Below are 27,124 nucleotides of genomic sequence, written 5' to 3'. Positions count from 1 at the left end.
GAGTGGGGGCTTCATATTTTTGCTCATGCTCAGCCCCACCTGGAATGCTGTCTCTATTTTCTATCTATTTGTAAGGGCTCAGTTTAGGAACAGGTAGCCAATCCATTTCTCTCATCTTTTCATGTCTGATAGCATATACTGTAAGTATGTCTCATGGTTTAATGAGGAAAAAAGCAAGACTGCCTCCAACAGACCTGGTCTTGAATTTTGACTCTATTATGTATAATTTATATATTTATAGCCTTAGGCAAGCTACATTACCTCTTTGAGCTTATTTCTTCATCTGGATTATTGGAATATAAAAGCTTATTTTCAAAGGTAGAGCTGAAGATTGAACAATAAAATGTTAAAAAATATCTAGAACCTCCTATCACATAGAAGGCCCACTAAAAATGAAAACTGGGGATCCCTGGGTGACTCAGCGGTTTAGCACCTGCCTTTGGCCCAGGGTGCGATCCTGGAGTCCTGGGATCGAGTCCCACGTCGGGCTTCTGGCTTGGAGCATGCTTCTCCCTCCTCCTGTGTCTCTGCCTCTCTCTCTATCATAAATAAGTAAGTAAGTAAGTAAATAAATAAATAAACAAATAAATAAATAAATCTTTAAATTAAAAAAATAAAAATGAAAACTATATTTCATTAATACTTTTTTGTATCATCATATTTTTCTTTATATGAATGCATTATCTCCAAACTTGACCCTAAAATGCCTAGAGTTTATATAAGTTTTTGTATTATCACTATTTGAAGCTGGGGTATTGGATAAAAAGACCATTAATATTTGGGATGGGAATGAAATACTAAATTTCTAATTTTAGTAGTTTTGATTTAAAATTTTCACTTCTACTATCACGTTTACTATGAACTGCTTTCCCTCAAGTATAATTCGGGATCCCTGGGTGGCGCAGCGATTTGGCGCCTGCCTTTGGCCCAGGGCGCGGTCCTGGGGACCAGGGATCGAGTCCCACGTCGGGCTCCCGGTGCATGGAGCCTGCTTCTCCCTCTGCCTGTGTCTCTGCCTCTCTCTCTCTCTCTCTCTCTCTGTGACTATCATAAATAAATAAAATTTTTTTAAAAAAGTATAATTTGGGTGCCCAACAAGAAAATTCTTTTTTGAACATATTTATTCAGGAAAAATTTTAATTACATCATTTTTATTTTAAGATGATTACAGTTACAAAGAATTCTTAGAGTCATAATGACTACATTTTAACTACAGTTCTAATATCAACTATAGTCTTGGCAACAATCTCTATGGCTTTGGATAACATTACACAAGTATATTGCCAACCCTGTAAGATGTACGTAAGCACTGTTGTGCCTCCTGCCCCCTCACAAGAGAATGTGAGAATTATTAATTCTATGCAAAAGTGTTTGAGTCTTGAATGCAAACAGGTCTGAGCCAATATTGAAAGCATGTGGGTTTCAGATTGTTGAATCCAGGGAATGTGCATCATGTTCTATTCCTAAATTTCACGGTAGAATTGAGTAGGTGTTTTTTTTTTTTTTTCTTCTTTCTTTTGAACTTCTTAGTTTAGGAATTTATCAATATTGGGACGTCTATTATTGTAATGTCTTAAATCTAGTCTTCAGAATAAAACTCAGTTCCTAGGACATTTTGATTCTTTTCATATTCATCTCCCTACATGTTGGAAGTGTTGTAGGTGGGATGCATGTTGTAAATTCTCTTTTCAACTTCAGTTTTGAAAGTACTAAGTTTATAAAGTACTGAAGAAAGGACTCAAGAACATTTTTTACTTGTTTCCTCTGTTATTTAGAATCAGTCCACACAACTAGATGCTAATCTTACATCTTCAATTTTAAACAAGTCTTGTTTCAAATATTCAGCAAAAACACTTACCTAGAATGTGATACTTTACTAAATGAAAAAAAAAATCTTCACGATCTTTATAGATTGCCAAGAATTAATTAACAGTATCAGCTTTTAGAATGTGAGAAACAATAGTATTTTAAACTTTGCTAAGAAACACAGAAAGAGATATATAGGATCTCTGTCTATTCTCTTTCCTCTTGCTTTCAATTTTTATGGTAATCCTGCAATGTAGGTATTTATCATTTCAAAGGATGGGAATATTGAATCTCATAAAGGTGGACTGATATGCTCAGGGTCTTGGAGCTTATTACTAACAAACTTGATATTTCAATTCAATCCTCTGATAATAGATTCGATTCCTATACTGCATCCTTAATTAATAAGAATCTTGAAACTGTTTTACCATCCTCTCGCTAATTACTCATGTACCATTTTCTGGTGAAAAATTTTCAAGCTATTTTGAAAGCCATACATGCTCTACAAATAAATATTAATGAACATGTTTGCTCTTCCAATTCTGTACCACATGTGTAATGTAAGCCTAGGAGATTAAGGCATTTTGTATCTCCTTAGATCTCCAAAGAGAGAATAATAACTTCAATAGAAAACCTATTTTAATCATCTTTGGGGTGAGAAACTATTGAACTTAGCAGAGGAGTAATGGAAACCCTATCATAAACTATTCTGCAGTAAATGTAATTGACTCCAAACAGAGCTTTAACACCTTTACTCATGAATCAGTGCTCAGTTCAAATCCTTACTGTATTTAGAAGTAAACATCTTGTCTTTAGTTTTCTCAACTCCTTTTGTAAGGCCTCTTTTAATTTTTTTCCTATAGTATATATCACATTATAATTTATGCTTTAATTTGTCATTTAGACTGCTAAATTCTTGGGGGCAAGGTCCAGTCTTGCTTACTTTCCCCATCAACAGCATTTATTACAGCATTATTGCACAGAATCAGTATTCAACAAGTGTTTATTGAAATGAATAAACAGACTTTTATATTATAAATTGTTTCTCAGGATAGTCGGATTTCAAGATCACTGATCTAAAATTTACTTAAGTTCTATTTGCTCTGAGAGAGTCCCATTAGTTATCTAAACTCCACTCCATAACTTAATAATAATGATGTGATTGTTTTAAGGAAGTGAATGGGCAAAGGTGGCCAGCACCACCCATGTCCCAGGAATTGTGTGTTTTGCTGTGTAAACCTCATATCCATGCTCTCTCAGGGATCTGAATGTACCAACCAGTCCTATACTCCCTTTGAGTTTTCACATTTGCTTCATTCTCACTACCTGTAAATACATAAGAAAACTCTGTTTTCATGGTCACAACTAAATTTTTCTTTACAAAATGAAATATATCCCATGGGTGATGTATCTGAAGTGCAAGCTTTTTTTTTTTTTAAAGATTTTATTTATTTATTCATGAGAGACACAGAGAAAGACAGAAACATAGGCAGAGGGAGAAGCAGGCTCCATGCAGGGAGCCTGATCCAAGACTCCATCCCAGGACCCCAGGATCACTATCTATGCCAAAGGCAGACACCCAACCACAGAGCCACCCAGGTGTGCCTGAAATGCAAGCCTATGTATCCTAATATAAAAATAGAACTGTGTTAGTTTTATACTAAGTTCAGGATGAATAAAAACAGAATGCAGAGGTAAGGTAAAAAAAAGTCTCAGTAACAACAAAAAACCTTAAGTTCTTTACTGTATGTTTATACCCATATGCATGTAAGCACATATGCACCTGTGCACAGATGCACATTTTTTAATCACAAAATTATATTTAATTCTAAATGATTTTAACTCAGGTTTATCAGGTGAGATGTTTTTAAAGTGTGTCATATTTGTGTACTTAGGAATTCTAAAGCCACAATTTTTTCCCCACTCATTTCTTCACATAGAACAATGGTCTACTGTTAATGTATGAATTAATCCAATGTGTGTGACAAGACTGAAGTACTACTATATTGTCCAAAAAGTCACAAGCTGACACACAGACATTACTTGCGAAATATTAGAAATGTTGAATCATCTCAGGTGTGGGAACTTCCTACTACTGATTGTATTGTGCCATTATGTTTAAGTGCAATCTCTGAGAAAAAATAGTTTCAAATACTTTAATTGCATTATAGATCTCCTCAGCTCCCCACATAGTCATAGAGCTGGCTTTCTAAGGCTCTTTACTATGCTCAATTAACAAGCTTAAAAACTTGGGTTTTATTTTATTTATTTTTTATTTTTTAAAAACGGGTTTTTAGAGTAGGGCTGATTTGGAGCTAAGTCTTGGCTCCCACACTTAATCACTGTGTAAATTTGGTTTAATGACTGAATCCCTAAGAATTATATTGTTTTCAACCATATATTTTGAATAATGACACTTTACCTAGTTTTAGAGAAGATTGTTCCTAATATACAGGATCCACTCAACACATGTATGACAAAATGATAGACACAAGAGGCATGACCTATCTCCCAGGATGCCTGTAGGAAACTGGGAAATGTTCACATTAAGCAGTTAACAAATTATACAGGGTAATGAATACATAAATGAAATCTAAGATGCCAAGTCTAAGCTCTTAACAATAATTGATGTAGGAAAGACGTTAGGGTTTGAAGTTGATGTCCAAAAAAGGATTCTTGAGATGTCTTTCATGCAGAAAGGTGGTGCACAGCGACAGGACCCTTGGGCAGAAAGAGCTGCACTGGGGTCCTAAGGAGTGGCCCATGATATACTTTCATATTGGGATGGGGTTAGGGACACCATAAGCCTCCCAGGTATTTTTGAACAAGGTTTCCAGGATCTTGAGAGGGCTGGCAATTGTTAGGAAAGGTCATTTGTTACTGTTTAGTAGAAACTCAGTCATGAGACCCTTCAGATGTATATCAGTGGGTCATATGCTTGGGGAATGATAGCCAACATCTATCTGGGGTGGTGGGGATAGAGATAAAAGAAGTTTCCAAAGAAATTTTTATATATTAATGGACTTACAGGGCCCTTGGCTAAGATTACCTGTTGTCTTTAGCAAAGTATCCACATCAAAGCAGCTAAGTCTCTAGAGGAATGTCACTCTGCCTGTTTCCAGGACTTGTCAATCAATGGGCTGTAGGTAATAAGGAAATTCAATAATTTTTCTTCTGCTCTGTTTCCCATATTAATAATAATTATCTAAGATAATTAGTTGAATAGGATTTCAGAAAAGAGTGACATGGTTGATAACAAGGATCATTCCTAGAAGACTTCAGATAAAATAGCATTCTATCTATCTATCTATCTATCTATCTATCTATCTATCTATTATTTGTTTGTTTATTGAATTTATTTGAAATTAGCTCTTTTAATAGCTAAGAATCCATTTTTTTAAGTAATCAAAGACCTGATGAAGACAACATGAAACACATAAGATTCTTTTGAGAGACACAAAAATCTTTGTTTTATGGGCAGATTACTTAAAGTGTAAAGGAAAACTTTTTACAATTTCTTATCAAAAACAGACTAATAATCCAAGAAACTTTATTGTTTTAACAGAGAGAAAAACCAAATGTTAATTTTGTACTACCTTACTTTTTATATTAAAACACATTCATTTTTTAAAAACTTAATTTATTCTAGTCTGAGCCAACTTGATCACACACAATGTTCTTTTCCAAAGACTCATTTTCCAAAAATTGTCTACAACATTTTTAGTATCCCTTCAGTTTTTATCCTGTGTCTTTCCTCTTTACCGTTCTGCAATAATCAGTCTCGCTTTAGGACAAAATTACTGTCTTTTCCCTCAACAGAAAATGCATTCCTTACACCTTCTTTTACTGAAAACACACATCCTACCTTCATTGCATATGGAGGTTTTTAAAAAAAATTATTTCTGGTAGCTTTAATTAGTAAAATAGGCATTTAGATATCTACAGGAAATTGGAGAAAAATTTCCAAGAGGAGAACTGTATAAGCAAAGATTCAAGCAAAAGGGACAGAGATCTAATTCCCCCCCACACTCTGGCATTTAGGGAATTGGCTTTAACTTTTTTTTTTAAGATTTTATTTTTTTATTCATCACACACACACACACACACACACACACACACACACACAGAGGCAGAGATGTAAGCAGAGGGAGAAACAGGCTCCCTGCAGGGAGCCTGATGCAGGACTCCAATCCAGATCCCAGGATCATGCTCTGAGCTGAAGGCAGATGTTTAACTGCTTGAGCTACCCAGGCATCCCAGTAATTGGCTTTAGAAGTGCAAAGTGAAAGGGGGTGGTAGAGAATGTTCTTGACAGGTACGATAAACCCAGGTTGTAAAGGGTACCAAATGTGAGAAAACAGAAGTTAATTTCAATGTGTTAAATAAAACAAAATCAATCAACTTTTAGAAGAGAGAAGTACTATGATGAAAACAAGATGGATAGGAGAGCGATAATCGTGGAGGAGTCACGGGAGAGGAAGAAGGAATGATGGCACCAACTAAAGAGAAAAAAGTTGGGAAAGAGGAAGTGCTTGGTTTTTAATCATATTGACTTGAAAAACAACAGCAACAATAACAGTGGAACATTGGGTGAAAATGGCCAGTCAGAAGAAAGATGTGAAATGCAGATTTCAGTAGCTACTACAGAATGCTTCAGAACGAACAGTTCCCTTAAAAAAAAAAAAAAAAAAAAAAAAAAAAAACCAACTATTCATTGGCAAATGAAAAATTGAGATCTGGAGATGTTGAGAAATTAGCCCATGAATTGGTTTGGGGGATCTCTCCCAGCTCCTAGTCTAGCATCATTTCCATCAAAATGACATCCTAGCAGTGAGAATGAATGCACTCCCCAAAGGGCAGACAGGTTGTCAGGAGAGGAATTCAGGAGGCTTAAATACGTTGAGTGCAAATGTTTATAGGAAAATAAGTCTGTGAGGAGCATCACAGGGATGGTCAGAGAGAATGAGGCAGGATTAGTATATCCCAGCTCCCGGACAGGAAGGGAAAGGAGGAAACCATTCTGTGGGGAAGATGATGTTCACCTGAATCTGTGCTTGAGAAAGACAACAAGATTGGGAATCCGAGAAACCACCAAGAGGCCGACACCGATGCAAACACACGAGGGTTGATTTACAAGCTCGAGCTTGGGTCCAAGTGCACCCGACACAGCGGAGCAGGGACTTGGACCCCGAGGTGGCTTTTAGCTCAGTTTTAAGGGCTGGTCTTGGGGACCTCCAGCAGGGCTGGAGCAATTCCTCGAGTTCTGGCCTTGGAGGGCATTGAGCTCTGTTCTCATTCTAATAGGGGCTTCCACCCCTTGGCCTGGGCTCAGTTCTTATGCTCATGTGGGGCTTTCTAGGACGTTAAGCTGTAAACTGTTTTCTTCCTGTAACTGAAGGAAGGTAAAGTTCAGCTCTTCTTCGCAGGGGCCTGGGATGGCTGGACCGTGCTAACGCTGGACTCAAAGTGGAATGGCCTTAATTTTCTCGGCCTCCACACAAGTAGAAAATAAGCATAGACAACAAACAGCGTAGGCAGAGAAGAAATATCTAAAGGAGTGAGAAAATTCAGAGGAGCAGAACGTGAGAGCTGTTGGAAACGGACGCCTGCCCTCCAGGATGGGAGCAAACAATGTTAACACAGATTAGCTCTAGCCAAGTGAAGGGAGGGTTTTATTTCAAGACTCATGGGAGGAACAAAAAAATGTACAATACAAAACACAACTGTTAAAGTAGATGTAAGGATAAAAGAATACAATTCAAATTTATTCATTAATTGGTTTGTTTTGGGTAGAATAAAAGTCAAACTCACAGGTACATAACAAGGCCAGAGGAGTGGTGAATTGTTATTTCAGAAAGAGAATTCAGGGAGCCTGGCTGGCTCAGTCGGTAGAGCTTGCAACTTTTGATCTCAGAGTCATGAGTTCAAGCCCAACGTGTGATGTAGATATTAAAAATAAAATATTAAAAAAAAAATGAAAGGAAGAGTAGAATTCCCGCAGAAGTTAGTGTATGGAGATTAGAAGGAAAGAGATAAGGGGCGCCTGGGTGGCTTAATGGTTGAGTGTCTGCCTTCGAACTCAGGGCATGGTCCCCACTCAGGGCATGATCCCTGGGTCCTGAGATTGAGTCCCACATCAGGCTCTCCCAGCAGGGATCCTGCTTCTCCCTCTACCTGTGTCTCTGCCTCTCTCTGTGTGTTTCTCATGAATAAATAAAAACTTTAAAAAAAGAATGAAAGAGAGTAGGAAGGATATTGTATTAGAAATGTGTTGGGATGAAAATAACAAAATAGCAGAGTCACTGTGGCTCTAGATATTTAGAAAACTCCCATTATAAAAAGTATAAAGAAAGGTAGTTTCTGAATTGGTTCAGCAATTCAACAATATCAGGGTTTTGTGTCAGGACAAAAAGGTGGAAGGAAGAGTGTGAGAACAGAAAATCTCCCCATGCATCTTTTTCTTTTGTATTAGAAACAAAACTTAGACCTTGTTCAAATGAAAATTGTTTTATCCACATCTTGTGAAAGAAACTTGGTGAAAGAATGAGTTAACAAAGATGGGTGGTTGCCAGGAGCAGGGTGTGGGGAGCTGAGGAAATTGAATGAGAGTGGCCAGAAGGTATAAACTTCTAGTTTCTTTTTTTAAAAGATTTTTTTTTATTGATTCATGAGACACACACACACACACACACACACACACACACATATTGAGAGAGAGAGAGAGAGAGAGAGAGAGAGAGAGGCAGAGACACAGGTAGAGGGAGAAGCAGGCTCCGTGCTGGGAGCCCAATGTGGGACTTGATGTGGGACTCAATGTGAGACTGGATCCCTGGACTCCAGGTTCACACCCTGGGCGGAAGGCAGGCACTAAACCGCTGAGCCACCCAGGGATCCCCAACAAACTACTACTTGTGAGGTAAGTTCTGGGGATGTAAGGTACAGCATGGTAACTATAGTTAACAACTCTATTGTTTATTTGAGAGTTGCTAGGAGAGTAGATCTTAATCTCATCACAAGGGAAAAAAATAATATGGGAGGTGATGGAGGCTAACAAAACTTATTTGTTAAGCATTTCACAATATTTACATATATCAAATCATTATTTTATACCTAAAACTGAGATAATGTTATATGTCAATTGTGTCTCCAAAATTTGATCTGCAAAAATGTGAAAATGTTGGGACTCACAGTGAATGATCAAGAAAGGATTCTTGATGCATCTTTGGTGCAAAAAGATTTTTTTTTTTTTAAGATTTTATTTATTCATTCATAGAGAGACACAGAGAGAGAGAGAGACAGAGAAGAGACAGAGACACAGGCAGAGGGAGAAGCAGGCTCCATGCGGGGAGCCCGACTTGATCCTGGGTCTCCAGGATCACACCTCCGGCTGCAGGCGGCGCTAAACCGCTGCACCACGGGGGCTGCCCCAAAAAGATGGTTTTATTCAAGCACAGGAACAGGACCCGTGGGCAAAAAGAGCTGCACTGGGGTCATGAGGAGTGGCCCATTATATACTTTCAAGTTGGAAAGGAGTTAGGGATAGTGTAACTCTCTAAGGGATTTGGAAGCAGGGTTTCCAGGACCTTGAGGGGCTGGCGGTTATGAGGAAAAGGTCATTTATTACTAAGAGTCGTGAGACCCTTCAGGTGCCTATCAGGGGGCCATATGCTTGGAGGACGATTACTAACATATATCTTGGCAGGGTCAGGGGTAGAGATAGAGCAAGTTTCCAAAGTAATTTTTCTTAAGAAAATATTTGATTTATTTATTCATGAGAGAGAGAGAGAGGCAGAGACACAGGCAGAGGGAGAAGCAGGCTCCATGCAGGGAGCCCGACGTGGGACTCGATCCCGGGTCTCCAGGATCACGCCCTGGGCTGAAGGCGGCGCTAAACCGCTGCGCCACCCGGACTGCCCTCCAAAGTAATTTTTATATGCTAAAGGAGACTTAGAGTATCCTGGAGGTGGGATTGATGTTAAGCTAAGATTGCCTTTTGCCCTGAGCCAAGTATTAACTTCAAGGAAAGTCACTTTGTCAGGGACTTGTCAATGGGTTGTAAGTTGTAAGGGACTTTATTCTTCTTTTGTCTTTGTTCTCCATAATACCAGGAGGTATTCTACATCTGTTGGTATATAAATGGCTTAATAGACTTGGGCTAGTCACTCAGCCTCTCAAAAATATATATATACATAGCACTTTGATATAGTATTCAAATGGTATGACACTTTAAATCAGCTTCCTAATATTTAAAATAAGGAAACATTTGCAATTGAAATTCTGTCTGCAAGATGATATTCACATGGAGGCTTTAAACAGTAGACAAGTCGCATTGATTTAAAAGTGTTTTGTAATGAAAATGATCTTTCCAGTTTTCTTTATTATTATTAATTAGATCTCTAGTAGAAAGAAAAAAACGCTCTGGCAATGGTATTGATGGTACTGGTGTTGGTGAATTTTGTCAGACGTTATAAAACCACAAAGGAGCCTTGACATAATGCATACTTTATTTGAACTCCTAGTGGAATACATAAGTCAGTAAATAAACATAAATATATTTGCCCAACATTACAGTACCAATGATACATGGCCAGTATGCTACCCTAGAAGTGCAATCCACATGATAGATCTAGTGTTATTAATTTTCTACAAAGATAAGAATTAGATGTGTTTCTTGTTAATGCAGTCTCTGTCATAGGAAGAAGTAGTGCTAATTGGTACTATACACTGAATAATGGACATACTGAATATATGTTGGGTAGGGACAGCTGGGTTAACACATATCTGGGTTCTGGACCGGCCTTTGCCTCTGGGTAAACTTGTGGTCACTTAAACTCTCTGACCCTTAGTTCCTTGATCTGCAAAATGGGAATAATCACAGTAATTAAATGAAAAGATACATGCAAAACACTTTGCATGGTGTTTGGCATGTTCTAGGTGATCAGTAATTGTGAACTATTGATAATCTTGATTATTAGTTTTTACACATAGTAAAGCACGTATTTCTTTAAAAAAAATTTGCTTAGAAGAATCAGAAACAGTTTCCCTAAGAGCTCATTTTTTTTTAAGAGCTCAAATTTCACCTATATAGCGAATCAAGGCAAAAAGTCAGTAAGAAAAGAAACAAGACAAAAATTTTTCCATGCCATTTACCTGATAGGATGCCTCTGGAAGAAAGATATTCACCTAATCAATGATTATAAAATAATTGATCTGTTAAGGTAGGGCCAGAGAGGAGCTTGCTTCGCTACCCCCTGCTTCATTGCAGAATATAATTGGAGGGTCCTTATTTCATGTTTTGTTTTTTTTTTCTTAATTTTCTAGAGATCCTTTCCAGTCAACCCCCACTGCCCATAGAAAAATATGTTGTGATTTCTGTCACCACAGATTGGTTTTGCCTGTTCTGAACTTAATGTAACTTTATGGTATGTATACTTTAATGTCTAGTTTCTTTCACTCAACATAATAATTATGAATTTCATTTGTGTTGTGTGTACCAGTATTTTTTGAAAACTTTTTTTCAAGTATACATAAAAGTTGCAAGAATAATTCTTTTTTTTTTTTTAAGATTTTATTTATTCATTCATGAGAGACACAGAGAGAGAGAGAGAGAGAGGCAGAGACACAGGCAGAGGGAGAAGCAGGCTCCGTGCACCGGGAGCCCGACGTGGGATTCGATCCCGGGTCTCCAGGATCGTGCCCTGGGCCAAAGGCAGGCGCCAAACCGCTGCGCCACCCAGGGATCCCCAAGGAGCTAATTGTTAACATTTTACTGTATTTGCTTTGTCTTTCCCTTTCTTAACCACTTGAGGTAACTTGTAGACTTTATGCCCCACTAACCCTAAATTCTTCCATGTATAGTTCCTCAAAACAGCATTCTGCAGAATATCAGTGTAATTATCAAAGTCAAAATATCACATTGCTCTCATACTGACATCTAATCCAGACACCTTATTAAAATTCCACCAGACGTCCCTATATTTTCCTTTATAGTTGTTTTATTTTGTTTTTGTATGGTTTGGTTTGGTTGGGTTCAAGATCCAATCCAGGGCAAGTATTACATTTACTTTTGAGGTCTCTTTGGGATTATTTAATTAGGAACAGTGTCTTAGTCTGACATTTTCTTTCATAACCTTGACATTTTGAAGAGTGGAGGCATTGTATAATGTCCTTGAATTTGGGTTTGACTGATATTTCCTCATTATTAGATTCAGGCTATGCATTTTTTGGCAGGAATATCCTAGGAGTGATGATGTATTTTTCTCAGTGCATCATATCAGGAGACTCAGAGTGTCAATTTACCCCATTAGTTGTGATGTTTGTATTGGATATCTGTTTAAGTTAGTGTCTGCCAGGTTTTTTTCTTCTCTGAAGTTATTATTTTTACCTTTGTTATTAAGAAACACTTTGAAGAGAGTTACTATATTTTATTTTTTTAGAAAAAAAATTTAAATAATTTCTCTGCTCAGTATGGGGCTAGAACTCATGGCCTGAGATCAAGAGTCACATCCTCTTAGCCAGCCAGGTGCCCTAGTTTATTTTTTTTTAAACCAAGTATTCTCAATGGTCAATTTGTTAATCTGTGTATCTGTTGTTGGGAACTGAGTTGCTTCCATTTTTGTGTGATTACGAACAAATCTGCTGTGAACGTTGTTGTGCAATTGTTTCTATGGACTTATCTTTTCATTTCTCCAGGTGGATGGTAAGAATGAAATTGCTAGGTCATGTAGTAGATGTTATCTTCCTTCCTTCCTTCCTTCCTTCCTTCCTTCCTTCCTTCCTTCCTTTCTTCCTTCCTTCCCTACTTTCTTCTTTTCCTTTCTTTCTTAGTAAACTCTACACTCAACCTGTGCTTAAACTCACACACCTGGGATCAAAAGTCACATGCCCTATGTGACAGCCAGTCAGGCACACCTGGGAGATGTATATTTCTCTCTCAATCTCTCTCTCTCTCTCTCTCTCTCTCTCTCTCTCTCTCTCACACACACACACACACACACACACACAAATGGATAGAAAGGTTTCCAGAGTGGTCATACCAATTTATAATTTTCCTTAACAAGGTAATGTTTTCCTGCCACTCCAAATCTTGGCAATACTTGGCATTGATTTCTTTTTAAATTTTAGCCATCTGAGTGCTTGACAAATGGTATCTCAATTTTATTTTAGTTTTAATTTCCCTCATGACTAATAATATTGGACACATTTTAATATGCTTACTGGCCATTTACATGTATTCTTTTGTGAAGTGTCTCTCGAAATATTTTTTTAAAGATTTTATTTATTTATTCATGACAGACACAGAGAGAGAGAGGCAGAGACACAGGCAGAGGGAGAAGCAGGCTCTATGCAGGGAGCCTGATGTGGGACTTGATCCCAGGTCTCCAGAATTACACCCCAGGCCGAAGGTGGTGATAAACCACTGGGCCATCAGGGCTGCCCTGACTCTTGAAATATTTTGTCTACTTTATATAGGGCTATTTTACTGTTGATTATTATCCTATAGGAATTCTTTATATATTCTGGATACAAGTTTTTCTTTTATAATTGTATATGGGTTCTTTATGTATTCTGGATAGCAGTCTTTTGTTATACATACTGATTGTATGTATTTTCTTCCAGCCTATTGCTTATCATTTCATTTTTTCTAGCAGGAGCTTTGATTTTAATGAAATCAATTTGTCAAAAAAAATTAAAGAAAGAAGTCAAATTGTCATGAAAATCATTGAGGCTAATAATTTTCTCAAACTAAGAAGTCTTTTGTCTAACTCAATTTCATGAAGAAGTTCTTGCATGTCTTCTAAAAGATTTATAGTCTTAGCACCTATACTCTTGGTTATGATCCATGACAGGGTACTTTTGTTTTAAATATTTATTTATTTATTTATTTATTCATGAGAGACGCAGAGAGAGGCAGAGACATAGGCAGAGGGAGAAGCAGGCTCCCTGCAGGGAGCCCAATGTGGGACTCTATCCCAGGACTCCAGGATCACGCCCTGAGCTGAAGGGAGGTGTTCTTTTAATCTTTAATGAGTATAAATACAGTCACTTGCTTTATCTGATAATAAGGTTTTAATCCTTTATTCAATCTTGGTGGTGAATTAAATGATTGATTTTTTTAATGTTAAACTAAATTACATTTCTGGAATAAACCTCACTTGGTCAGGATGTGCTGAATAAAATCAATCAATCAATCAATCAATCAGGGAATGCCTGACAGATAATTTTTGCACATGGCATAAAGCAGAGTTCAATTTAATTTTTTTCCTATATGTTAATTTAATTGTTTTTGCTTCACTTTTTTTGAAGATTTTCCTTTGTCATTTAATTATCTCAAGTGTTGAAAGCTTGTTAATTATATATGTATAGTATTATTCAAACTAAATCGATTTTGTTAATGTGTTTGCTTATTATTATACAATATCAGTTGCCATAGTAAGGTTTTTGGCTATTTTCATTGTCATATAAACTTTACAATAAAATTTAAATTTCTATTAAAAAAACCTGTTGGGATTTTGAATCGGTTATAATAAATTTATACATCAATTTGAAGGGAACTGCCATGTTAGTAATCTTGAGCTTTTCTTGTTTTTTTAAGATTTTATTTATTTATACATGAGAGACACAGAGACAGAGAGGCAGAGACATAGGCGAGGGAAGAGCAGGCTCCATGCAGGGAGCCTGATGAAGGACTCAATCCTGGGACTCCAGGACCACGCTTAGGCCAAAGGTAGGCGCTAAACCACTGAGCTACCCAGGGATCCCCTAATCTTGAGTTTTTCAATCAACAAGCATAATATATCTATTAATTTATTTAACTCTTAAAAATTTTTTTCTGCACCGTTCGGTAGTTTTCGGTTTACTGTTCTTGAACATCTTTGTTAAATTGAATCCTAAATGCTTTATATATTTTATGTTATTCTAAGTGGAATTGTTTGAAAATCCATTTTTCTTTTTTTTATTTTTATTTTTTTTTGAAAATCCATTTTTCAATATTAATTGAAATACAATTGATTTTTTTCTATATTGAGATACAATTGATTTTTTTGTAAATGGAGGTTGCATCCCTGTGGCAGTTCTCCAGAGTGTGAACTTAGCTCCATGTTTTTCCTAGATACCCTTGACGATACTGATAAAGTACCTTACAAGTTTTAGTTTGCTAGGGAGTTCTTTTTTTTTTTTAATCTTTAATGAGTATAAATACAGTCACTTGCTTTATCTGATAATAAGGTTTTAATCCTTTATTCAATCTTGGTGGTGAATTAAATGATTGATTTTTTTAATGTTAAACCAAATTACATTTCTGGAATAAACCTCACTTGGTCAGGATGTGCTGAATAAAATCAATCAATCAATCAATCAATCAGGGAATGCCTGGGGCCTCAGAAACTAGAGAGATACAAAGAAGGAACCTCCCTTGGGACTTCTGTTTTTAGAATTCTATACTCCAGAGAATAAACATCTGTAATTTTAAGCCACAGATTATGTGGTCCTTTGTTATGGCAATTTTAGGAAACTCCTATGAGTTCTAATTCAAATACTGGTAATTTCTACTTTGCTTTCCTTTTTGGGGGGAGGGGGAGGGGAGAAGTTTGTTAATTTTATTAGTCTTTTCAAAGGAACAAATTTGATATTGTTTGCTTTTACTTTTCTATTGTTTTCCTGGTTTTTATTCGTTGAAATTTGTTCTTATCCTCATTCTGTCTACTTATTTTAGGTTTAATTTGCACTTCAATTTTTACATTATTTTTTAAATTAAGTTTTAAAAATTCTAATTCCAGTATAGTTAACATACAGTGGTATATTGGTCTCAAATGTACAACATAGTGATTCAACAATTCTGTATGTTACTCAGTGTTCATCAAGTTAAGTGTACTTTTAATCGCCATCACCTACATCACTCATTCTTCCACCCACCTCCCCTTTGGAATCATTAGTTTGTTTTCTATAGTTGAGTCTGGTTTTTTTGTTTGTCTCTTTTTTCCTTTGTTCATTTGTTACGGTATTTGTCTTCTCTGACTGACTTCTCTTAGCATTATTCTATACTGTGTAGCTCCAACAATGTTGTAAATTGCAAGATTACATTTTTTATGGTGAATAATATTCTATTGTGTATATATATATACACATATATATATAATAACTTCCTTATCCATTCATCTATCAATGGAAACTTAGATTTCTTCCATAATTTGGCTATTGTAAATAACGCAGTAATAAACATAAGGGTGCATATATCCCTTCAAATTAGCATTTTTATTTTCTTTGGGTAAATGCCCAATAGTGTGATTACTGGATTAATTAGAGTAGTTGTTTTTTAACTTTTTGAGGAACCTCCATATTGTTTTCCACAGCAGCTGCAACAGTTCCCATTCCTACCAAGAGTGCACAAGGGTTCCTTTTTCTCCACATCCTCACCAACACTTATTGTTTCTTATTTTCTAGATTCTTAAGGTGGGAATTTAGATAATTGATTTAAACTATTTTACAATAATATAATCATCAAAAAGTATAAATCTTCCTCTATGCATACTTTAATCTTCATTGTAGGAAACTTGATATGTCATGTGGTCTTTATTATTTAGTTAGAAATATTTTCCAATTTCTCTTGTGATTTCTTTGGTCACATGGGTTGTTAGTAGTATGTGATTCAACTTCCAAATATGTGGATAATTTTCTAGACATGGTTTTTTTTTAAACTTTTCTTTTTTTTTAAATTTTTTTATTTATTTATGATAGTCACACACAGAGAGAGAGAGAGAGGCAGAGACACAGGCAGAGGGAGAAGCAGGCTCCATGCACCGGGAGCCCGACGCGGGACCCGATCCCGGGTCTCCAGGATCGCGCCCTGGGCCAAAGGCAGGCGCCAAACCGCTGCGCCACCCAGGGATCCCCTCTAGACATGTTTTTCTTTGATTCTTAATTTAATGTTGGCATTGTCAGAGAAGATAATTGGTAAAATTTTACTCTTCAGAATTTAGAGACACATTTTATTTCCATTATGTGGTCCCTCTCAATAATATTCTATGTGCACTGGAAAAGAATGTGTATAAACCTTGAATGTAAACATCGAATGTAGTGTTCTGTAAATTATTAATTGGTTATTTCAACTTGAATAATAATCTTTTTGAAATATCTATTCTACTGACATTCTTTCTACTTTTTCTATGAATTATTAAGAGAGGGATCAAATTATCCAATTAAAAACTTATCTACTTCTTTATTTCTGAGTTTTTGTTTTATGCATTTTGTAGCTCTGTTAATAAGTACTTACACATTTGGAATTGTTAAATCTTATTCAATTGATTCACCTTTTATGGTGACATGTATGTATTTTATATATTATACATATTTACATGTTATAATTGTACAATGAGCATACATTTTACAATATGATTTTTATATATTAACATATACGTATAAGAGGTTACTGATATACATCTGTATATATATATACACACACAAAGGTGTTATATATTATTTTATGTATATACATACATATGAATTAACACACACACATATATATGTATATATATGTAAAATCTGGTAACCTTACCTCTTTAATATTCCTCATCTTTTTTTTTAAGGTCTTAAAAAATATTTTATTTTTAAGTATTCTCTATATCCAATGTGGGGCTTGAACTCAAAGCCTGGAGATTGAGTTGCATGCTCCACCAACTGAGCCAGCCAGGATCCCCAATATTCCTTATCTTGAAGCCTAATTTAATAATGCCACATCTATTTTCTTGTGCATACTATTTGTATGTAAAATCTTTTCCCCTTTTTTATATTTTATGTATCTTTATCTATTTAAAGTAATTCTCTTATCATAGAGGTGATTTTTTTTTGAAGATTTTATTTATTCATGAGAGACAGAGAGAGAGAGAGAGAGAGAGAGAGAGAGAGAGGCAGAGACACAGGCAGAGGGAGAAGCAGGCTCCATGCAGGGAGTCTGACATGGGACTTGATCCCTGGTCTCCAGGATCACACCCTGGGCTGCGTGTGGCACTAAACCTCTGCACCACCAGGGCTGCCCCATAGGGTTGATTGTTCGCTTCCTAACCAGTTTGACAATCTCTGTCTATAATTTGCATGTAAATTTCCTTTATAGTTAATGTAGCTATTTCTATGTTTGAGTTCAAATCAAGTCTCTTGCTCTATGTATTCTAGTAGATCCACTGAATTTTTGTTCCTTTGATTTTCTTTTCCTGCTTTACTTTGTATTAACTAAATAATTTTAAGTACAATATTTTAATGGCTCTTTGGGCTTGCAACTATATTCTCTTCTTTGTATGATTTTCTAGTGTGGTGAATATGGGGTTGCAATATGCATTACTAATATATGAAAGTCTACTTAGAGTTAATAGTGTATAATTTCATGCATAATACAAGAATCTAAAAGCAATAGAAGTCTATTTTTTATTTTTAAAGATTTTTATTTATTTATTCATGAGAAACACACAGAGAGAGAGGCAGAGATACAGGCAGAAGGAGAAGCAGGCTCCATGCAGGGAGCCCGATGTGGGACTCCATCCTGGTACTCTAGGATCATGCCCTGGGCCAAAGGCAGGTGCTCAACCCCTGAGCCACCCAGGCTTCCCAGAAGTCTGTTTAACTATCATTCATCTTTATGTGATTGTTGTTATATATTTTACATCTACAGATGTAATAAGCCCTACCAGTCAGTGTTATTATTTTTGTCTAAACTATCAGTTGTTTTTCAAAGAAAATAAAAGGAAGCTAAAATAAAGTCTGTGAAGTTCACCCCATACTTATCATTTCAAGTAATTTCTTACTATAGATTTTAGTTTTTGTGTGAAATTATTTCCCTTTAGAATAAAGAACATCTTTTAGTATTTAAGGTAATGATTGTAAACCGGTAACAAATTACCTCAAATTTTCTTAACTGAAATGTTACTTTTTGTAGTGGTTTCTCTCTATATAGAATTTTGGATATTTCTTTTTTTTGAATGTTTATTTAAATTTTAGTTAATGTACACTGCAATATTGGTTTCAGGAGTAGAATTAAGTGATTTGTCACTTCATACAACACCCAGTGCTCATCACATGTGCCCTCCTTAATACCCATCACCCATCTCCCATCCACTTCCTTAGAATTCTGTGTATTTCTTCAAATTTCCTTAAGTACTTTGAGTATATTGTTTTATTGTTGTTTTGTTCCCATTGTTCCTAATTAGAAACCAGTCATTACTCACATTTTTGCTGTAATGTACCTCCCCACGCTGCCACTCCCAGAGTCCTCAAAGATTTTCTCTTCATCTCTAGTTTTAAACATTTTAACTATAATGCACCTGAGTGTGGTTCTTTTCTATTCTTTTTTTTTTAACCATTAGAGACTCTTATTTATTTTTTTATTTTTAAAAAAGATTTTATTTATTTATTCACGAGAGACACAGAAAGAGAGAGAGGCAGAGACACAGGAAGAGGGAGAAGCAGGCTCCATGCAGGGAGCCTGATGTGGGACTTGATCCTGGGTCTCCAGGATCACGTCTTGGGCTGAAGGCAATGCTAAACCGCTGAGCCACCCAGGCTGTCCTCAAAATAGAATTTTAATGTCATATTTGCAAATTTAGGTAATTTTTTCAAGAATATTTATCCTATTCTCTCTTTCTAATGGGACCCAATTTCATATGTATTAGACTATTTGACATTTTCCTTCAGCTGAGACTCTGGTTGATTGTTTTTAATTACTCTGTTATTCAGATTGCATATATTCTCTTGACCTGTTTTCAAGTTCAGTGACCTTTCTTCTGCCAGCCCTAATCTATAGAACTCCATTCAATTTACTTGTGACTTCAAATAATGAATTCCATTTTTTCATCTATAAATTTCTTTTGTGCATTGTGATCCTTTGTTTCTTCTTTTTTCTTTTTAAGTTCTCCAAGATATTTAGTAAAGAGGCAAAATTCTTACTAGCTAATTCAAATATCTGGGTTATATCAAGGTCAGTTTATATTGGAAAGCTCTTTGTCGTCCTAGATTAGGGGATATATTTTTGATTCTGTTGTTTTATTTCCTAATAGTTTTGACTATTTGGTGTATATTGTGTGGAACATGTTTGAATTAGGTCATCTTCCCTTAAAAGATGTTGAATTTTGTTCAGTGAGGTAGTTACGTCTTTTTTATTCTGTCAGGACTGGTTTAATCTTGGCTTGATGGAACTACTTCAGTTTTAAACTTAATCTTTGGGATCCCTGGGTGGCTCAGCGGTTTAGCTCCTGCCTTTGGCCCAGGGCGCGATCCTGGAGTCCTGGGATCGAGTCCTGTGTCGGGCTCCTGCATGGAGCCTGCTTCTCCCTCTGCCTGTGTCTCTGCCTCTCTTTCTCTATGTCTATCATGAATAAATAAATAAAATCTTAAATAAATAAATAAATAAATAATCTTTAATTGTGACCCTTCTTATAAGACATTTCCCTTATCCCTAAGTCATGACATTTATAAAATCTTACTTGAATGTCACAGGAACTCACTGAAGTTGTATCATTCTTGCTGGACTAGAAGCCCAATGTGTCCCAAGACTTGTGTTGCCTTTCAGTCAAAGATTATTGTCCTATGCTATGTGTGGCTTAATTCCTGAAACAGTTGAAATGGTAGTGTCATATATGTTAGCTTGTTACATAGTAGTCACTATTAAAGATGGAAATGGAGTTTTGTAATTTTTCTTTTTCTTTCTTTCTTTCTTTCTTTCTTTCTTTCTTTCTTTCTTTCTTTCTTTCTTCTTTCTTTCTTTTTTTCTTTCTTTTTTTCTTTCTTTCTTTTTTCTTTCTTCTTTTTTCTTTCTTTTTTCTTTCTTCTTTCTTTCTTTCTTTCTTTCTTTCTTTCTTTCTTTCTTTCTTTCTTTCTTTTTTTTCTTCTTCTTTCTATTTATTAATCTTCAGTGGCTGGCTGAGTGCTCCAGTCTTCAGTAGGGAACTGTTGAATCGGCACAGAGGGCACCTGCATGCCTTCAGACCAGTCTGCAACTTCAGGCTGAGAGCAGTGAACTCAGGGGCAGGAGCCATTCATTCACCCTGAAATTCGTCCTTAGTCACAGCCTTTTAAGCAGCGGCCTGTTCTTCCTTTTCAAACTCTTCAGGGTCTCTGTAGAAGTAGAGATCAGGTATGTTTTCCTGTTAGTGCTCACGGGAAATGGTGCCATGCATGTGCAAGACTTCCTGGGCTAGCATCCACCACATCAGACCCACTGAGTGAGCTCCCTTGTTGTTTTAAGGGGTGGCAATGTCCATGTAGCTCAGAGGAGAGTCTGTGTTGCACAGAGCAATGGTAGGCAGGTAAGCCTCTTACATAAGTAAGAGGCTTCTGTGAGAGGCTGGTGGTCAGCCCTGGGATCAGTAACCACCAGAAGCCTTGGCTCTTGGAAGGCTGCCTGCCTGGATCTGGTTAGTCAAGTTTCCAGAAGTGAAGTGGCCAGCAATAGGAGTGGCTCCAGTAGCAGCAGTAAATTTCAGCACAGCAAACTGGCCAGTATTCCTGGATGATATGACACTGACATTGGCGGGGTTTTCAATGGCAACAATGGCACGAGCTGCCAACAGAAGCTTCTCCCAGGTTCTCTTCAGATTTATGATGTAGATACCATCACATTTCTTTTTGTAGATGTACTGTTCCATTTGGAAGTCAAGGTTGGTGCCACCTAAGTGGGTTCCTGCTGCAAGGAATTTGAGGACATCCTCCTCCTCCATTTGCAGAACATCAAGGGCTCTGGACATTGATGGGAACACAAAACAGTACCATATGGACCCTTCCCTGGGTAGTGTGGAAAGCCCTTTGCTTTCTTTTAACAAGATGCAACAGTGTATTAATTTCCTATTTCTGAGGTAACAAATTACCACAACCTTAGGAATTTCATGCAACACAAATTTATTATTTCTATTTATCATACATTTATCATATAATTATGTATTCTATTTGTATAAATATATATTTATAGTATGCTTATATTACATATTTATATAATATATTCATATAATATAAATCATTGTATTGTACTATTATATAGCATTCTATTTATATTTATTACATAATTGCATATTATTTTAACTTATTTGTTTGTTATGTACTTATCTAACAGTTTGGAAGTCAAAAGTCAGAAAGGAGTGTCAGTGGGGCTACATGCTTCCACTGGGTCCAGTGAAGGACCTAAGACCAAGCCCTTACCAGTCATCATGGGCCATGTGCACTACTTGGATCCAGGCTGCTTCCTCTGACTTGTATGTGCCTGGATCCAGATTCTGATTCCACATTCCTGTCTCCTTGTCTAGCTCTGACTCTCTTGCCTGCATGTCACAAGTCTCCTGTGATTACTTAGGTCCATTTGATAATCCAGGGTCATTTTCCCATCTCCAGATCTTCCTATCCTTAATTTAATCACATCTGCAAAGTTCCTTCTACAGGTACAGCAGTGTTTTAACAGCTTCCGGAGATTACAAAGTGAACATTTTGGGGAGACCATTGTTCTGTTAATATATCATATATATATATAAACATTATATTATCATATTAATTATATTATTTATAAAGTGTAGTCAATTCTGGCCTTCATGGCTTTGGGCAGAAGGCATGAAGAGGCTATAGGATAACCTGATCTGAAAAGGAAATATTTAAGAAAAGTTATCTAGGAGAGTGTTCAGGGAGAATGTATCTTAAAAAGGGTAAGCATCAGTTTCAATTTCAGAAGTTTTGAGGGGATGATTTAGATTCAAAGCTAACCCATCTAGTGATGTGATGAGGGGAAAGTGTTGAGGTACTTTGTTCTATTTCACCATCAGGTGGGACAGATGGAGCCCCAGGGCAAGGAATGGCAGTGTGTCATCTGACAGGGCTTGCTCCACTAGGATTTATCATGTAGATTGGGAATCAGAACAGAAGTACCATTTGAAAATTGGGCATGACATTGAAGCTAGTGGAGAAGCATATGGATTCATATCTTTTTTTGAGCAGGAAGACTCCTGGAATCTCATCTGAAGGTGAGAGTTAACATTCCTTTTTTTTTTTTTTTTGAGATTTTATTTATTCATGAGAGACACAGAGAGAGAGAGAGAGAGGCAGAGACACAGGCAGAGGGAGAAGCAGGCTCCACGGAGGGAGCCCGACGTGGGACTCGATCCCGGGTCTCCAGGGTCACGCCCTGGGCTGAAGGCGGCGCTGAGCCGCTGCGCCCCCCGGGCTGCCCAGAGAGCCAACATTCGTAAAGGAGTTCCCAGGATTGGCTCTTGACTGCTTGAGGCCTAGAGTGGGCTGTATTTGCTGGCCTCGGGTCTTTAACAATCACAACTGTGCAGTCCTGGTCAGTCAGAATTTAATGATCAGTAAATATAACCGGTCTTAACCGACTCTTGTTTGTGGCATGATGGACAGCGACGGACGAAGCTCGGAGCACAGCTTTACCCTACATAAGTGGTTCGTGATACTCAAGTCGAGCAGATCCGACGTAGACTCTATGCGCTGCATATGGTTTCCACGTAATCCCTGAACGTGGTGGCCGCTCGCAGGTGTCACCAACATTGTCCTTCTCACTGGCATTCTTTGTCACGTGACAGCTCTTCCCTGCCTCACGGCCTCCACAGCCAACCTAAAACGTGCCCCGGCCAGGCCGGCCCTGCGAGGAGCCTCGGACCGGGCTTCTCAGCGTCTTCTGCTCGGGCACAGTCGGTGGCTGTGAGGAGATGGTGCAGGATGTGCGAGGAGAGGGCGGCGGGTCTGGGCTTGTCAAGTCCACTGAGGTCCCCCGGCCTGTGGGTGGCGCCCAGGTGCCGGGCTGTGGAAAGGTCCTCGCGGAGGCGGGAAAGCCTTGCAGGGCCCGACGGGTCGCACGTTCGCCACCGGAGTGGTTGTCACAGAAGACTGCGACCCGGGCTCCCACCGCCGCCGGGACTTCTGGGAGGGGTGGGGGGGAGGGGGGAGGGCTGGCTGGGGGTGTCTCCCCCTCCACCCGCCGTTTCCCCCCTGAAGAAGATGCGCACAGGAGTGACAGCCCGACGGCGGCCGGCGGCCGGCGGCAACTGGAACGGCAGCGATCGGGGCGGGGAGGGCGCGGGGGGCGGCGGGGGTGCGCACAGGCCCACACACAGGCACCCACGTGCACGCAGGGGCGGGCGGGGAGGGGGCGCACAGCAGGGCGGGCAGGGCCCCCGTGGCCCCTCCCCAGAACGGCCTCTCCTCCCTCTCCCACCCGCCCCCTCCCCACTGTAGAGACATAAGCGTGGTTAGATTTTATGGCCAAACTATTTCGAATTCTGTTGTCCACACTGCCCCGCGCCCTGCCTTGTCCCTGCAGGACCACAGCTCCCGCCCTCATGGCCTCCGCTCCCACCCCTGTGCGCCCCCCCCCCCCGCCCTCCCGGCTGCTGACGTGGGGACCCTCCTCTCTAGTCTCCCGACCTGCGGCCCCGTCTCCTCTCTGTGGCAGTTTCATATTTGCTAAGATGAATCCGCTCATTAAGCATTTTGTCGTATCAAAAAAAAAAAAAATCTCCTCAGGTCTTATGGGGAGGCTTGAGGAAAATGTGGGGCCCCGTCAACACTGACAGGACCCCCGCCCTCCTCAGGACCTGCACTTTGGCTTCAGTTCATATGGGGCCACGTCCATGCTGACAGGAGGCCCCAGCCTCCTCAGGTCTTATGGGGAGGCTTGAGGAAAATGTGGGGCCCCGTCAACACTGACAGGACCCCCGCCCTCCTCAGGACCTGCACTTTGGCTTCAGTTCATATGGGGCCACGTCCATGCTGACAGGAGGCCCCAGCCTCCTCAGGTCTTATGGGGAGGCTTGAGGAAAATGTGGGGCCCCGTCAACACTGACAGGACCCCCGCCCTCCTCAGGACCTGCACTTTGGCCTCGGGATATATGGGGCTGCGTCTATGCTGACAGGAGCTCACAGCCTCCTCAGGACCCGCGGTGAGTTTTCGGGGGGAGGTGGGGCCATGTCCAGGCTGACTGGAGCCCCCGGCCTCCTGAGGACCTGCTGTGAGGCTTCCCGAGGATGTGAGGCAGAGTCCACGGTGACAGGAGACCCGGCGTCCTCAGGACCCGCTGACTATGACTCAGGAACACGCGGGGCCGCGTCCGCACTCACAGGAGCGCGGCTTCCTCAGGACCCCCTGGAGGACTCTGGAGGCGCCGTGGGGGGCCACGTCCACATCAGAGGGGACTCCTCAGAACCCCAGGACCGTTGTGCCCAAGATCGCGAACCCGAGAAACCACCGAGGAGCCGACACCGATGCAAACACACGAGGGTTGATTTACCAGCTCGAGCTTGGGTCCAAGTGCACCCGACACAGCGGAGCAGGGACTTGGACCCCGAGCTCAGTCACTCGCAGGAAATGCATCTTTATGGATTTGGAAAGACCTGACAGACGTTATTACCAGTGGTCCTAGTATTATGTGAAGGATTCTTCCCTGAGATTCTTCCCCTGTTTCAACTGACACTGAAACACTGTGAACTCTTTGGAAGACAAATGTCAAGGAAATAAATGTTATGCATTGCTAATTTAAAAAAAAAAAAGAAGTAGTTTTTTTTTTTTTTGAGAGGGAGACATGACTTTATTAGAAAAATAAAAAAGAAACAAAAACAAAAAACTGGGGTAATGAGTTGGTCTTCAACGGATGCCTTGGTGGATGAGGCTGCTCTTGGCCGCGCTGGCCTTCTCCCGCTCCCAACGCGGTGCAGGATCCAACTCAAAGCAGCACCATAGCTGCAGGGTGTCATCTGCAGCCGCTGAGGCCACAGTGGCCCCGTCCGGGCTCACGGTCAGGCTGAGGACCCAGGCAGTGTGACCTTTAAGCTCAGCCACCTTGGCCATGGTTGGGTATTTCCAAATAACCAACTGGTTCTGGACGAAGCTATGGCCAGAGATGAGCTCCTTGTAGTGGGGAGACCAGAGGATGGAGCACACCTGGGACTGAGTATCCACGGCACTCGGGCAGGCCCCAGAGCAGACATTCCAGATGCGGATGTGTTGGTCACTGGTGCCCCCTCCAGTTGCCAGGACTTTGGACTGCCACAGACACCTAGCTACAGCCTTGACTGCCCCTTGGTGCTGGGTGAATGTCTGCAGGGGGACCCAGCCACCCTCTCCAGGAGCGCTAGGCCACACATTGACCAAGTTATCGTTGCCACTGCTGGCCGAATGTCGTCCATCTGGGGCCCGGCACAGTCCACACCTCCTGGCTGTGGCCACTCCCTTGCCTCACAAACTCTTCACCTTCAAATTCACTTTGTGTAAATGTTTCTCTGACTTTCCTGAATGAAGTTTGCTTGTCTGTCTCCCCATAGCACTTTATGTGTCTCATGGTACCTTTCTCACATGGACTGTAATTGTCTGTGCCTTTGTCAGTAGACAGAAAGGCAACTTGCCAACCATCTTTGTGTTTCCAGGAGGTAGAATCTAATGTTAGTGCTTGACACCTGGTTGGTGACTTTAATTAATTAATTAGTTAATTTTATTTATTTTATTTTTAAAGTAATCTCTACCCCCAATGTGAGGCTCAAACTCATGACCTGAGATCAGGAGTCATATGCTCTACTGAGTTAGGCAGCCAGGCACCCCTCTTGGTGACTTTTTAGATTTAAGCAGTTTTTATTTACTATAAGGCAAATCTTTGATGTGGTATTTCATTATTTAGTATTAGTAGTTATAATTGTATTACTCTTAATGTAATAATTAATATACTGGTAAATTAATAAAAAGAGTCTTTACCAAGTTTCAGTATTAGGTGCCACTAATACAAAAATGTGATAAAAGATGAACTAAAACATACTGGTATAATTTATAATTAATGGGTGAGATAATTTATAATTGAATGGGTGACTTGTGGCAAGCTTTATAACACAATTTGCTGATTACCACAACAGAGGTTCTGTGGACTCACAGAATGTCGGCTGTTAACCATTGTCTGGAAAACCTATTACTTGTGTTTCCATTTGATCCCACAGGTCTTCCACATTCCACGTACACACAGTCTCTGCATCTTCTTGCCTCTCTGCTCACATGAGTCCTCATTCTGGTAGCTTTTCTCCACCCACCACCTTACTTCTACCTCCTTGCACTGCATCACACTTTCTTTTTTTCTTTTTTTTTAAGATTTTATTTATTTATTCATGAGAGACACACAGAGAGAGAGGTAGACACAACAGAGGGAGAAGCAGGCTCCACGCAGGGAGCCCGGTGTGGGACTTGATCCTGGGACTCCAGGATCATGCCCTGGGCCAAAGGCAGGTGCTAAACCACTGAGCCACCCAGGGATCCCTCCGTCACACTATCTACCAGAAATATTCCCATAACTCTCAGTCTGGTCCTGGG

At 39.3% G+C, this 27,124-nt stretch overlaps 1 pseudogene; it reads right to left on the bottom strand.

The window, feature by feature from the left end:
• Positions 1-20,290: 20,290 nt before the first annotated feature.
• On the bottom strand, positions 20,291-21,533 carry LOC129499125 (40S ribosomal protein SA-like; annotated as a pseudogene).
• Between the last annotated feature and the right edge of the window lie 5,591 nt (positions 21,534-27,124).

Source organism: Nyctereutes procyonoides, unplaced genomic scaffold (assembly GCF_905146905.1).
Source record: "Nyctereutes procyonoides isolate TBG_1078 unplaced genomic scaffold, NYPRO_anot_genome, whole genome shotgun sequence".
NCBI classification, from domain to species: domain Eukaryota; kingdom Metazoa; phylum Chordata; class Mammalia; order Carnivora; family Canidae; genus Nyctereutes; species Nyctereutes procyonoides.
The sequence above is the reverse complement of the archived record's forward strand: the minus strand, read 5'-3'. Positions and strand labels throughout refer to the sequence as shown.